This window comes from Theropithecus gelada, chromosome X, assembly GCF_003255815.1.
Source record: "Theropithecus gelada isolate Dixy chromosome X, Tgel_1.0, whole genome shotgun sequence".
NCBI classification, from domain to species: domain Eukaryota; kingdom Metazoa; phylum Chordata; class Mammalia; order Primates; family Cercopithecidae; genus Theropithecus; species Theropithecus gelada.
The window spans coordinates 7438266-7452401 of record NC_037689.1 but is presented as its reverse complement, the minus strand read 5'-3'; the positions used below and the strand labels follow the sequence as shown (position 1 = coordinate 7452401).

General features: G+C 37.7%; 1 pseudogene across 1 annotated transcript; it reads left to right on the top strand.

Moving 5' to 3' along the window:
• The first annotated feature begins 6056 nt into the window (after positions 1 to 6056).
• Positions 6057 to 7874, top strand: LOC112616021 (annotated as a pseudogene). The gene has a single exon (XR_003117533.1). The product of XR_003117533.1 is annotated as a periodic tryptophan protein 1 homolog pseudogene (transcript).
• Positions 7875 to 14136: the final 6262 nt, after the last annotated feature.

Genomic DNA, 14136 nt, shown 5'->3' with positions numbered 1-14136 from the left:
CAACAATTGACAAATGGGATATGATTAAACTAAACAGCTTCTGCACAGCAAAAGAAATTATCAACAGAGTAAACAGACAACCTACAGAATGGAAGAAAATTTTTGCAAACTATGCATCTGACAAAGGTCTAATATCCAACATCTATAAGGAACTTAAACAAATTTACAATAAAAAACAAACAACCTCATTAAAAAGTGAAAAAAAGACATGAACAGACACTTCTCAAAAGAAGACATACATACACACAGGCAGCCAACAAATGTATGAAAACAAAATCTTCACTGGTCATTAGAGAAATGCAAATCAAAACCACAATGGGATACCATTTCATGCCAGTCAGAATGGCTCTTATTAAAAAGTCCAAAAACAACAGATGCTGGTGAGGTTGCAGATAAAAAGGAATGCTTTACGCTGTTGGTGGGAGTGTAAATCAGTTCAACAATTATGGAAGGCAGAGTGGTGATTTCTCAGAGATGTAGAGGCAGAAATACCATTTGACCCAGCAATCTCATTATTTGGTATATACCTAATAATTACTAAGTATATATATTTCTATTATAAAGATATATGCACGTGTATGTTCGTTGAGGCACTATTCACAATAGCAAAGGCATGGAATCTACCTAAATGCCCATCAATGACAGACTGGATAAAGAAAATGTCATATATACACCACGGAATACTGTGCAGCCATAAAAAGAAGTCAGATAATGTCCTTTGCAAGGACATGGATGGAGCTGGATGCCATTATCTTTGGCAAACTAATGCACGAACAGAAAACTAAATACGAAAAACCATGCACTCACTTATAAGTGGGAGCTAAATGATGAGAGCACATGGACACATGGGGGAGGGAATAACACATTGGGGTCTTCGGAGGGTCGGGGTGGGGGAGGAGGGAGAGGATCAGGAAGAATAGCTAATGGATGCTGGGCTTAATACCTAGGTGATAGGTTCATCTGTGCAGTAAACCTCCATGGCACACATTTACCTATGTAACAAACCTGCACATCCTTCACATGTACTCCTGAACTTAAAATAAAAGTAGGAAATTAGAAAAAATAATTATCTATTTTCTTTTGGGTATGTGGTGGGATTGCTGGATCAAATGGTAGCTCTGTTTTAAGTTCTTTGGGAAATGACCAGACTGCTTTCCATGGAGGCTGGGCCAATTTACATTCCCACCAACAGTGTATAAATATTCCCTTTTCTCTGCAACCTTGCCAGCATCTGTTATATTTTGACTTTTAAATAATAGCCATTCTGACTGGTGAGAGATGGTGTCTTGTTTTGGTTTTAATTTGCATTTCTCTGATGATTAGTGACGCTGACCATTTTTTTGTATGTTTATTGGCTACTTGTATGTCTTATTTTGAAAAGTGCCTGTTCAAATAGTTTGCTTATTTTTAATGGGGTTTGTTTTTTGCCCCATGCAGTTTTTTTCTCATGCAAAACGCAGTGTCATTATATTAGGTATGAATATCAATATAGCTTTACCTCCTCCACGTGAGAATCTAGCCACTGGTGGGAGGAGTGCCCCCAGGCTTCCCACATCTACAAATGCTTTCTAGGATTAATCTTAAAAATAATTTTATTCCTTAAATTGTGGTTTTTCCTTACCCTTTCCTAATGCCATGAAAATATTATTCAAAAAGATGTGTTTTTTTTTGGTAAGAGCAGAAAAGTATGCTAACTGTGGATTTACATTCTTTGTAATATAATAAAAGAATTCCATATTGTTGGACATTCAGGTGTTTTCCAATTACAATTGCATATGAAACATGAATATTTTTGCTTTTAAATATTAAAGTAAATCTCTGATTGTTTCTTTGCAGTTAATTCCTAAAACTGGAATCATTGATATGTGACTATATGAACATTTCTAAAACTTTCATGAATACATTTCTCTCCAGAATAGCTTTACCAACTCATAATGCTACAGCTATGTGTGAATGCCAGTTCTACTGCATTATCACCAACACTGGCCACTATTCTCTAAATATTTGCCAACCTCATTTTTTTTTTTTTTTGAGACAGAGTCTCACTCTGTTGCCCAGGCTGGAGTGCAGTGGTTCAATCTTGGCTCACTGCAACCTCTGCCTCCTGGGTTCAAGCAATTCTTGTGCCTCACCTTCCCAAGGAACTGGGATTACAGACGTCCACCACCACCATGCCTGGCTGATTTTTTTGTATTTTTAGTAGAGACAGGATTTCACCATGTTGGCCAGAAGGGTCTCAAACTTCTGACCTCAAGTGATCCACCTGCCTTGGCCTCCCAAAGTGCTGGGATTACAGATGTGAGCCATCACAGCTGGTCGCCAACCTCATATTTGAAAAACAGGTGATTCAATATTGTTTTATTTAAAAAATATATTTACTCCCTTCTAATTATAGAAACCATTTATATTTATCTAGGAAACTGGAAAATATATAAGAGAATGAAGAACAAAATAAAGTCTATAATCTTACACTAATGTAACTGCTGTTATCATTTTAAATATTCTGTTTACATTTAGTTGTTTATTTAATTATCATTGACTCCTTCTTTCTCTTCACATTCCATATCCAACCAATCTGTAAGGAAAATATTTTGGTTTTATCTTCAAAATATGTTTAAAATTTGGTCATTTATTACCAGTTCTATAGTTATCACTCTGGTTCCAACCACCGTCATTGCTCATGCGGACCATTATAATAGTATTTTCACTGGTGATATGGTTTGGTTCTGTGTCCCTACCCAAATCTCGTCTTGAATGGTAATCCCCTCCTGTTGAGGGAAGGACCTGGTGGGAGGTGATTGGATCATGGGGGTGGTTTTCTCCATGCTGTTCTCATGATACTGAGTGAGTTGTCATGAGATCTAATGGTTTAAAAGTGCTTGGTAGTTCCCCCCTTGCTCTCTCTCGCTCCTGCAGCCATGTGAAGAAGGTCCTTGCTTCGCTTTCGCCTTCCACTATGATTGTAAGTTTCTTTAGGCCTCCCCAGCCATGCAGAACTGTGAGTCAATTAAACTTTTTTCTTCATAAATTACCCAGTTTTAGGTAGTTCTTTACAGCAGTATGAAAATGGACTAATACAACTGGTCTCCCTACTTTGACCCTGTCTCAGGCAGTCTCCTCTCCACATAGCATCTGGAGATATCCTGTGACATCTCATATCACTTCTCTACTCAAAATCTTTCCATATTTCTTATCAAACTCAGAGGAAAATTAAAGTTGTTACAGTGGTTTATAAAGTCTAACTGGATTAATTTATCACCTCTATGATCTAATTGCCTCACCCTCTCAGCCTCTCCACTGCAGTTGTATTGGCTTCCTTCCAGATCCTTAAATATACCAGGCTTGCTCTCCCACTTTAGGTATTTTTCTCAGCTGTTTTCATTGACAGAAATACTCTTCCATAATACAGCTGCATGACTAATTCCCCCAGAGTGAAGCATTAGCTCAAGTGAGCACCCCAAGAATATTCTGATCCACTTTGCTATGCTCTATTTTTCTCTTCTACACAACTCTTATTTTGTAATGCACTATATGGTTATTTACAGAATATTTCTTCCACTAGAAAATAAGATTCAAAAGGGAAGAAATATTTGGGTGTTTTGTTTTGTGTTTCTGAAGAACATTAAACAAGGACCTGGCACATAGAAGGCACTTAGTAAATATTTTCCGTGGTCTACAGTGACCATAAAGTCATAACAAACCAATTGCTTATGAGAGATACAACTGTTCCTGCTAATGATACAATTCCTTTGTTTTGATGGCAAATAACACCCTTAATAACAGTGATTTGCTTATCAGTAAAACATGGATATTTGTACCAATCTAACTTACAGGTTTGTCATAAGAACTAAAATAGATAACATATTTAAAGAACTTACTGCTTGGCACGTAGTATACACTCAATAAATGTTAGCTACACTATTTTATAGTGCTTATGAGTGCTTTACTCAGGAGTTAGACAGTCCTGGGCTTATCATCTCTTTCTTCCACTACTGGTTACATGGTTTTGGTCAACTTACTTAACAATGTATATATAAGGGGATATTATTCAGCCCTAGAAAAGAAGAAAATCCTGCCATCTGTGACAATATGGTTGAACCTGGTAGACATTATGCTAAGTGAATTAAGCTAGACACAGAAAGAAAATTACTACATAATCTTATTTACATGTGGAATCTTAAAAAGTTGAATTCATAGAAGCAGAGAGTAGAATGTTAGTTACAGGAGAAGGGGAAGAATGGGAGATGGTGGTCAAAGTGTACAAAGTTTCAATGATGTAGAATGAATAATTTCTAGCGATCTAATGTACAGCATGGGGGCTGTAGTTAATACATATGTGGATATTTGAAATTTGCTAAAAGATTAGATCTTGAGTATTCTTACCATAAAAACGTAACTATGTGAAGAGATAGATATGTTAATTAGCTTAACTGTAATAATCAGTTTACCATTTATTTATATCAAAACATCACAGTGTACATATTAAACACACACAATTTTAAGTTAAAAACATAAATGTTATATGTTTTTACCACAATACAAAAAAAAAATTAAAAAACAGAGACAATTTTTTGTGTGCGAAATCCAGAGAAGGGACAGAGTTAATGAGTTCTCCTGTAGTTCTAGAAATTATTGAAAAATTGAGAAGATACAAATCAAGATTATCTAAATGTCCAAAGTTCCAACATGTGGGGTACATATGATAATTGAATACATTCACATAATTTGTAAAGGTCAAGTCATTGTAATTGGGATATCCATCACCTTAAATATTTGTCTTTATGCTGGAAAGATTTGATATATGCGTATATATCTAAAAGATTCGAAAGCAGAGTCTTGAAGAGATATTTGCAGACTCATTTTCATAGCAATTCTATTCACAATACCCAATGAGATTGGAAGTATTCTTCCAGCTATTTTGAAATATACAATAGATTGTATAGTTACCCTACTGATCTATCCAACACTCGGTCTTATTTCTTCTATCAAACTGTATATTTGTACCCTTTAATCAACCTGTCTTCATCCACCTCTCCCCCATATGCTCCCTGGCCTCTGGCCGCCACCAATATACACTCTATCTTCTTATGTTTTCCTCTTTAAATTGGCTGCTAGAAAGCTTAGAGTCATATTCATGGTTCACCTAATGGTGTTCCTTCTGTGTTTTAACTTCTTAATATTGATTTTATTTTTTTCTACCCATTTCCTTTTTGTCTTAATTATTTTAAAATGTTAATTATATATCGTGTGAATCATATACATTCTCAGGGCAAATTTTAAAATACTTACAAAAGTATTAAATATAAAGTGCATATAGTTATATATGCACTTACATAAAATCAAATAAATATTATTTAAGCCAAAACAATGAGATATTTTTCAGCTACCAAATTATCAATAGTTAAAACCTATTCTTTGGGTATATACATTAGGATTATAAATCATGCTGCTATAAAGACACATGCACACGTATGTTTATTGCGGCACTATTCACAATAGCAAAGACTTGGAATCAACCCAAATGTCCATCAGTGACAGACTGGATTAAGAAAATGTGGCACATATACACCATGGAATACTCTGCAGCCATAAAAAAGGATGAGTTTGTGTCCTTTGTAGGGACATGGATGCAGCTGGAAACCATCATTCTTGGCAAACTATCACAAGAACAGAAAACCAAACACCGCATGTTCTCACTCATAGGTGGGAACTGAACAATGAGATCACTTGGACTCGGGAAGGGGAACATCACACACCAGGGCCTATCATGGGGAGGGGGGAGGGGGGAGGGATTGCATTGGGAGTTAAACCTGATGTAAATGACGAGTTGATGGGTGCTGACGAGTTGATGGGTGCTGACGAGTTGATGGGTGCAGCACAGCAACATGGCACAAGTATACATATGTAACAAACCTGCACGTTATGCACATGTACCCTAGAACTTAAAGTATAATAATAATAATAAATAAATAAATAATAAAATAAAATAAAATAAAAATAAAAATTAGAATTTAAAAAAAAAAAAAAACCTATTCAGCGTGAGCGGCCCCGTGCGGAGCCCCGACAGTGTGGCCGCAGCGCGGCTGTGGTCCCTCATGCTCGGCCGAGTTTCTAGCCTGACACGCCCTTGACCTGAGGATCATGAACCGCAGCTGCCAGGTGAGGTGTGTGGCCTGGGTCCGCTGCGGCATGGCCAAAGAGACACCAGACAAGGTAGAGCTGAGTAAAGAAGAAGTAAAACGTCTCATTGCTGAGGCAAAGGAGAAATTGCAAGAAGAAGGTGGGTGGTGGCATTGATGAAGAGGAGACAGGCAGTCCTTCAGAAGATGGCATGCAGAGTGCACGCACCCAGGCACGCCCAAGAGAGCCCCTGGATGGTGACCCAGAGGACGACAGGACGCTCGATGATGATGAGCTAAGTATGACTTATATAAATATGATGAGGAAGATGACCCAGATGCTGAGACTCTTGGTGAATCTCTCTTGGGTCTTATGGTCTACGGGAGTAATGATCAAGATCCTTACGTTACTCTGAAAGATACAGAACAATATGAACTTGCTTAAGCCCAGTGATAATCTCATAGTTTGTGGCCGAGCTGAACAGGACCAGTGCAATTTAGAGGTGCATGTTTATAATCAAGAAGAAGACTCTTTTTAGGTACATCAGGATATACTCTTGTCTGCATACCCTCTGAGTGTGGAATGGCTGAATTTTGATCCTAGCCCAGATGATTCTACTGGAAATTACATTGCTGTAGGAAACATGACCCCTGTTATTGAAGTGTGGGACCTTGATATAGTGGACTCTTTAGAGCCAGTCTTCACACTGGGAAGTAAACTTTCAAAAAAGAAGAAAAAGAAAGGAAAGAAGAGTTTCTCAGCAGAAGGGCATACCGATGCTGTCCTTGACCTTTCATGGAATAAGCTAATCAGAAATGTTTTAGCAAGTGCGTCAGCGGACAACACTGTAATTCTGTGGGATATGTCCTTGGGGAAACCAGCAGCTAGCCTCCCTATACACACAGACAAGGTCCAAATGCTTCAGTTTCATCCATTTGAAGCACAGACTCTGATTTCTGGCTTTGTATGACTGCCGAAGTCCAGATGAAAGCCATCGAATGTGGCGATTCAGTAGGCAGATAGAGTGACTTGGAATCACTTTTCACCTTGTCATTTTTTGGCCAGTACAGATGATGGCTTTGTGTATAATTTGGATGCAGGTTCAGATAAGCCAATTTTTACACTTAATGCACACAATGATGAAATCTCTGGTCTTGATCTTAGCAGTCAAATCAAGGGCTGTCTTGTGACTGCTTCAGTTGACAAATATGTGAAGATCTGGGACATCTTAGGAGATAGGCCAAGTCTAGTTCATTCTAGGGACATGAAAATGGGAGTTCTCTTCTGTTCTTCATGTTGCCCTGATTTGCCATTTATTTATGCCTTTGGAGGTCGAAAAGAAGGGCTTTGGGTCTGGGATATAAGCACAGTCTCTTCGGTAAATGAAGCATTTGGAAGACGAGAGAGGCATGTTCTCAGGAGTGCAAGAAATTCATCTATCAGTGGCCCTTTTGGCAGCAGGAGCTCAGACACACCCATGGAGTCTTAATGAAGATCATCTAATTTCCCATTTACCTTAACTGGGAATTTTGAAAAGTTGGCCTAAAAATGTTCCATATGTGGCAGCAACCATGCAGAGTGACTGAAACACAATTCATTTCTGACTTCCTGATATTCCTTTCTGCAACTGTGGTGGCACCACAAACAGAGCTGGTCTTTGTGCTTGCTCTTCAAATGGATAGTTTGTAAGGCTCTTGTTGCATTTCTTAAAAGAGTAATAAAAAGGATTAAAAAAAAATAGTTCCTCAAACATACCATCTGTCACAGTTAATCTAGGTTTGCAAATATGTAGTAATTTATAGAATTTTTAAAGCGTAAAATCCTGTAATATTAAAAGATGGGTAAACCTAGGCCTGGAAAGGTTGTTATTTGGCTAAGATTGCACAGGAGGCCACAAACAGAGGCAAGTGCCCCAGAGACTCCACTTTCCTTCCTAACTATTCTCAAATTAATGCTCGCGATTGAGAAGTATGCTCAATGCAACTCATAGAGTTTGGTAAGTAAAAGTTACATGCCCCTGTTTTCCTAGCATGATATTCACTGTTATCAAAGACAAGAGGCAGACCATTCATTCATTCTCAAAACACTGAATGCCATTCTGTGCCCAGTGCTACACAAGGCATGGGAGATTCAGTGTGAATAAGTCTTTGCTCTCCACCTAACAAGGGACAATTTTAATTGTAGATCGTCTTCCTATTAAGTATGAATTTTAGTAGGCATTAAAAATTAGTTTGATAATATGAGACCCAACCCTAACTTGCCAGAAGAATAATCAGTTCATGAACCTTTGATATTTCCTGTATAATTCATGAATGTGACTTCAATCTTTCTTTTTTTTTTTTTTTTTTTGAGACGGAGTCTGGCTCTGTCGCCCGGGCTGGAGTGCAGTGGCCGGATCTCAGCTCACTGCAAGCTCCGCCTCCCGGGTTTACGCCATTCTCCTGCCTCAGCCTCCCGAGTAGCTGGGACTACAGGCGCCCGCCACCTTGCCCGGCTAGTTTTTTGTATTTTTTAGTAGAGACGGGGTTTCACCGTGTTAGCCAGGATGGTCTCGATCTTCTGACCTCGTGATCCGCCCGTCTCGGCCTCCCAAAGTGCTAGGATTACAGGCTTGAGCCACCGCGCCCGGCCGACTTCAATCTTTCTAGTGTTAATACTGTGGAATGTCATTGATGTAACAACTTGGGTTCACCAAAACACCTCTTTATACAAAGGACAGATGTGTGAATTAAAGAGATTAAAGGATGGAAAAAAAAAATCAGCGTTATAACGAATACAGTGTATGGCACTATTATATGTTTTTAGTGAAAGGGATTTAGCAATATGTGTTAAATGTGGCCAAATATGCAAAAAGTTCAATGCTGCACTATTGAAATAAAATAAAAGGCAATAAAGAAATTGTTAGGCAGCATATGGTGATTCTCACCCTCCAGTATTGGGCAATCAATCATTAAATGGTGTTTACAAAGAAATTTAAATTGTAAAGGGGGAAGCCCTGATTATATAATGTGTAGCAAAGAAATATTTAGGATTCTGCTATAGTTTGGATGTTTGTCCCCTCAAACCTCATATTGAAATTTGATCTCCAGCACTGAAGGTGGGGCTAATGAGAGGTGTTTGGGTCATTGGGACAGGTCCCTCATGAATGGTTTGCTGCTGTCCTCACTGTAATAGGTGATTTCTCACCCTGATAGCTTCCAAGAGAGCTGGTTGTTAAAAAGGGCCTGGTACCTCCCTCTCCCTTCTTGCTTTCTCTCTTGCCATGTGATCTGTGCACGTGTCAGCTTCGCTAACCTTCTGCCATGAATGGAAGCAGTCTGAGGCCCTCACCAGAAGCAGATGCTGGTGTCATGCTTCTTGTGCAGCCTGCAGAACCATGAACCAAATAAACCTCTCTTCTTTATAAATTAACAGCCTCAGATATTCCTTTATAGCAACACTAAATGAACTAAAATAGATTCAATACTGGATAATATATGATCTTGTGTGCAAAATTTTTTCTTAAATGTTGAGAAGAGTATCCAAAAGATATTGAAATGGTTATCTATGAGTGGCTGGATTCTTTATGCTTTCCCTATATTCCAAAGTGTTTATATATGAAACAAATTTCCTTTACAGTCTGAGGCAAAAATAATTTACTGAATATATGTATATTACAAAACTCCTTAGAGGCTTTGTAAACTCTCACACTTGTGAACAGGATCAAGGAAGCAGTAGGCCGTCTCCACAGAGACAATGATGTAAAGTTGCTGGAGAACAGAGACAATAGAATTACTCTATGTGTATTTCACACAAATCTTCTTTGCAAAACTCAAATGTCTTTTATCTTGTAAGTGGTAGAACAAATTCTGGTAAGAGGACTCTATCACTCTATTCAAATCCTTCCTTCCTTCCATGCTTTCCCTCCCTCCCTCCCTTCCTTCCTTCCTTCCTTCCTTCCTTCCTTCCTTCCTTCCTTCCTTCCTTCCTTCCTTCCTTCCTTCCTCCCTCCCTCCCTTTCTTTCTTCTTCTTTCTTCTTTCTTTTTTATTTCTTTCTTTCTCTCTTTCTTTCTTTCCTTTTCTTTTTCTCTATATTTTTTCACAGTTTATTGAGGTGTAAATGATATACAAAAAACTGGACATATTTAATATATACAATTTGATGGATTTGGAGATATGCATACATTTATAAGCCATCATCACAATCAAGGTAGTGAACACATCCATCACCTCCAAAACTTTCCTCCTGCCTCCTCTTTCTATATTCCAAACATTTCTTTATCATATGTGTTCCTTTGATACTAAAATAATCTTACTTGCACCTCCATAAAATAACCTTATGTGCACACTGGCTTCACCAATGTTATGGGCTGCTTTTTAAAAAATTTCCTTTGCAAATTTATTATTGTTTCATATCTCTAGATTCAGAAACTGTAGACACTTTGATAAATGGATTGAATTTTTTGTCTTTGGTCTTCTTCTCTTTTAAGGTGATATGTCTAGATATAATATGCGTGTGTGTGTGTGTGTGTGTGTAGTGCATGTTTGTGCATGTTTATCCTGTTTTTTGAGCTTCTTGAATGTGTAGTTTAGTATCTGTCATTAATTTGGAAAGTTCTTGTCCACTATGTCTTCAAATATTTCTTCTGTGGCATTTGTTCTTTCTTCTCCTTCTGGTATTACAGTTATGTTTTTTGTTTGTTTGTTTGTTTGTTTGTTTGTTTAGATAGAGTCTCACTCTGTCACCCAGGTGCAGTGGTACGATCTCGGCTCACTGCAAGCTCCACCTCCCAGGTTCATGCCATTCTCCTGCCTCAGTCTCCCAAGTAGCTGGGACTACAGGTGCCCGCCACCACACCTGGCTAATTTTTTGTATTTTTAGTAGAGACGGGGTTTCACCGTGTTAACCAGGATGGTCTCGATTTCCTGACCTCATGATCCGCCCACCTCAGCCTCCAAAAGTGCTGGGATTACAGGTGTGAGCCACTGAGCCTGGCCCCACTTTTGTATATGTTATACTTGTTGCTATTGTTCCACAGTTCTTGTATGTTCTACTCTGTTTTTTTTCTGTAATTCTTTTTTCTCTTTGTATTTCAGTTTGGAAAGATTCTATTGGTCTATCATCAAGTTAACTGATTCTATTCATGTCTGTGTCCATTCTATTAACAAACTTGTCAAAGGCATTCTTCATTTCTGTTGTTGTATTTTTTATTTGTAGCATTTCCTTTTGATTCTTTCTAAAATTGCCACCTTTGTGGTCATGCATGTTGCCTACTTTTATGTTAAAGCCTAAATATTTTAAGCATTCTCCCCATTTCATACCTGAGTCTGGTTCTGATGATTGACATGCCCCTTCAGAATATTTTCCTTCTTGCCTCTATGGTGTTTCTTTTCATTTTTATTGTTGTTGTTGTTGTTGTTAAAAGCTATGTATGGACTTCTAGTTTGTGGTTCTGCATGTAAGCAGCTTGGAAATCCATGCCCTCCTAACAACTACAAAACTGAATAGATTGAAAAAGTCAACAACTCTTACTGGATCTGTAAGATAGGGGAGGACACAGGGAAACTACTACTCCCAAGGTTGGAGAGACAGGTAAATACAGGGTCGTGACTCATGAGCAGAAACTGCCAGAGGAACTGGTACTAGGGTAGGAAAATCTAAACTGTAATTAAATAATTGCTGAAGGTTCAGTGCAGACAAGTCTAAGAATTAAAAACTCCAGGAGGACCTAGTGATAGAAGGGTTTTTACAATGTTATGAGATTTACCTCCAGGAGCTCAACCATGTTGCCATAGTAAATATTGGAGGAAAATCTTCTCACACTTTCAGGAGCGGGAAGGAAAAAGGAACCATTTTGAAATACACCAAAGAACTCAGAGTACATAAAGACTAAGACTTAATCATAGGCTCATAGAATGCTTCTTCTCCCCACCCCACTTTACCACCACATTATCAAAGGCCTATTTGCAGAAGTTCATTTTACATAGTACATCATGTCTCATTAAAAATTATAAGACATTGAAAATTACAAGGCATATCAAAAGGCAAGACATATCAAAAGGCAAAAAAAAAAAAAAAAGACATATCAAAAGGCAAAAAAAAAAAAAAAAAAAAAAAGATAAAAAACTCCACAAGTTCGAAAGATAGGGTAAGCATCAGAACCAGATATGGCAGGGTGTTGAAATTATCAGACCAGGAATTTAAGAAACCTACGGTTAATATGCTGAGGGTTCTAAAGGATGAAGTAGGCAGTATGCAAGAAGAGATGGGCAATGTAAGCAGAGAAATGGAAATCCTAAGAGAGAACCAGAAAGAAATGCTTGAGATCAAAAACATTGCAACAGAAATAAGGAATGCCTTTGTTGCGTTTATTAGTAGACAGGATACAACTGAGTAAAGAATCTCTAAGCTTGAGGATATATCAATAGAAACTTCAAAAACTAAAAAGCAAAGAGAACAAAAACTGAAACAAAACAACAGAACAGACTATCCAAAAACTATGGGAAAACTACAAGGGTATAACATGTGCATAATGGGAATACAAGAAGTAGAAGAAAGAGAAAGAAATAGAAGAAATATTGGAGTCAATAATGACTGAGAATTTCCCTAAATAATGCCAGACATCAAACCACAGATCCAGGTGGTTTCGTGTTTGGCATTATCTGGGGAGAGTCTCAGTTCAGAGAACATCAAGCAGGATAAATGCCAAAAAAAGGACACCTAAGCATATCATTTTCAAACTGCAGAAAATCGAAGAGAAAAAAATCCTAGAATAAGCCAAAGGTGTGTGGAGGGGAATTTTACCTATAGAGTAACAAACATAAGAATTACATCCAACTCCTCAAAAACCATGCAAACAAGAAGAGAACGGAGCAAAATATTCAAAGTGTTAAGGGAAAACCCCACCAACCTAGAATTGCATATTTTGCAAAATTATCCTTCAAAAGTGAAGAATGAAGACTTTCTTAGAGAAACAAAAATTGAGGGAATTTATTGTCAGCAGACCGGTCTTGCAAGCAACGTTAGAAGTTCTTTAGAGAGAAGGGAAATGATAAAGGACAGAAACTCTGATCCACATGAAGAAAGTAAAACCATCAAAGAAGGAGTAAGTAAAGGTAAAATGAAAACTTTTATTTTACAATTCTTAATTGATCTAACAGATAACAATTTGTTCAAAATAACAGCAGCAATATAACCAATTATGTAGGCGAATGTATATATCATATATAGCTTACGTATGCTTACATATAAGTGAAATGAATGGTATCATTGATACAAGGAATGGGAGAGAGAAATTAGGTTATTTTGTTACTATGAGGTATTCACACTGCCTGCAAAGCGGTACAGTGTCATTTGAAAATGGACTTGGATTAGTTGTAATTGTATGTCCAAAATAATTGAAAACAGGTATTAAAGAAAAAAACCCTAAAAACTTGTACACTAATGTTCATAGCAGTACTAGTCACAATAGCCAAAGTAAGGAATCAATGAAATTTCGATCAAATGATGAACAGACAAACAATTGTGGTATATGCATACAATGAAATATTGAAGGCTGCCCTCGATGGCTCATGCCTGTAATCCAAGCTCTTTAGGAGGCCAAGGTGGGCAGATCGTTTGAGCCCAGGAATTCAAGATCAGCCTGGGCAACATGGCAAAACCCCATCTCTACCAAAAGTTCAAAAATTAGCCAGCCTCATAACTTGGTCTCAAAATAAATAAATAAATAGATAAAAATTGAAAAATAAAAACATTTAAAGAAATAGTATTGAGCCATAAAAAGGAATACAGTACTAATGCATGATGCAACACAGATGAACCTCAAAAACATGCTAAATCAATGAAACCAGACACAAAATACCAAGTATTGTATGATTCCATTTGTATGAAATATCCAGAATAGTTAAATCCATACAGAGAGAAAGTGGTTAGTGGTCGTCAGGTACTGAAGGAGAAGGAAATGGCCAGCGACTCCTTAATGGGTTCAGGGTTTCCTTTTGTAGTGATGAAAATGTTTCAGAACCAGGTCAAGGTG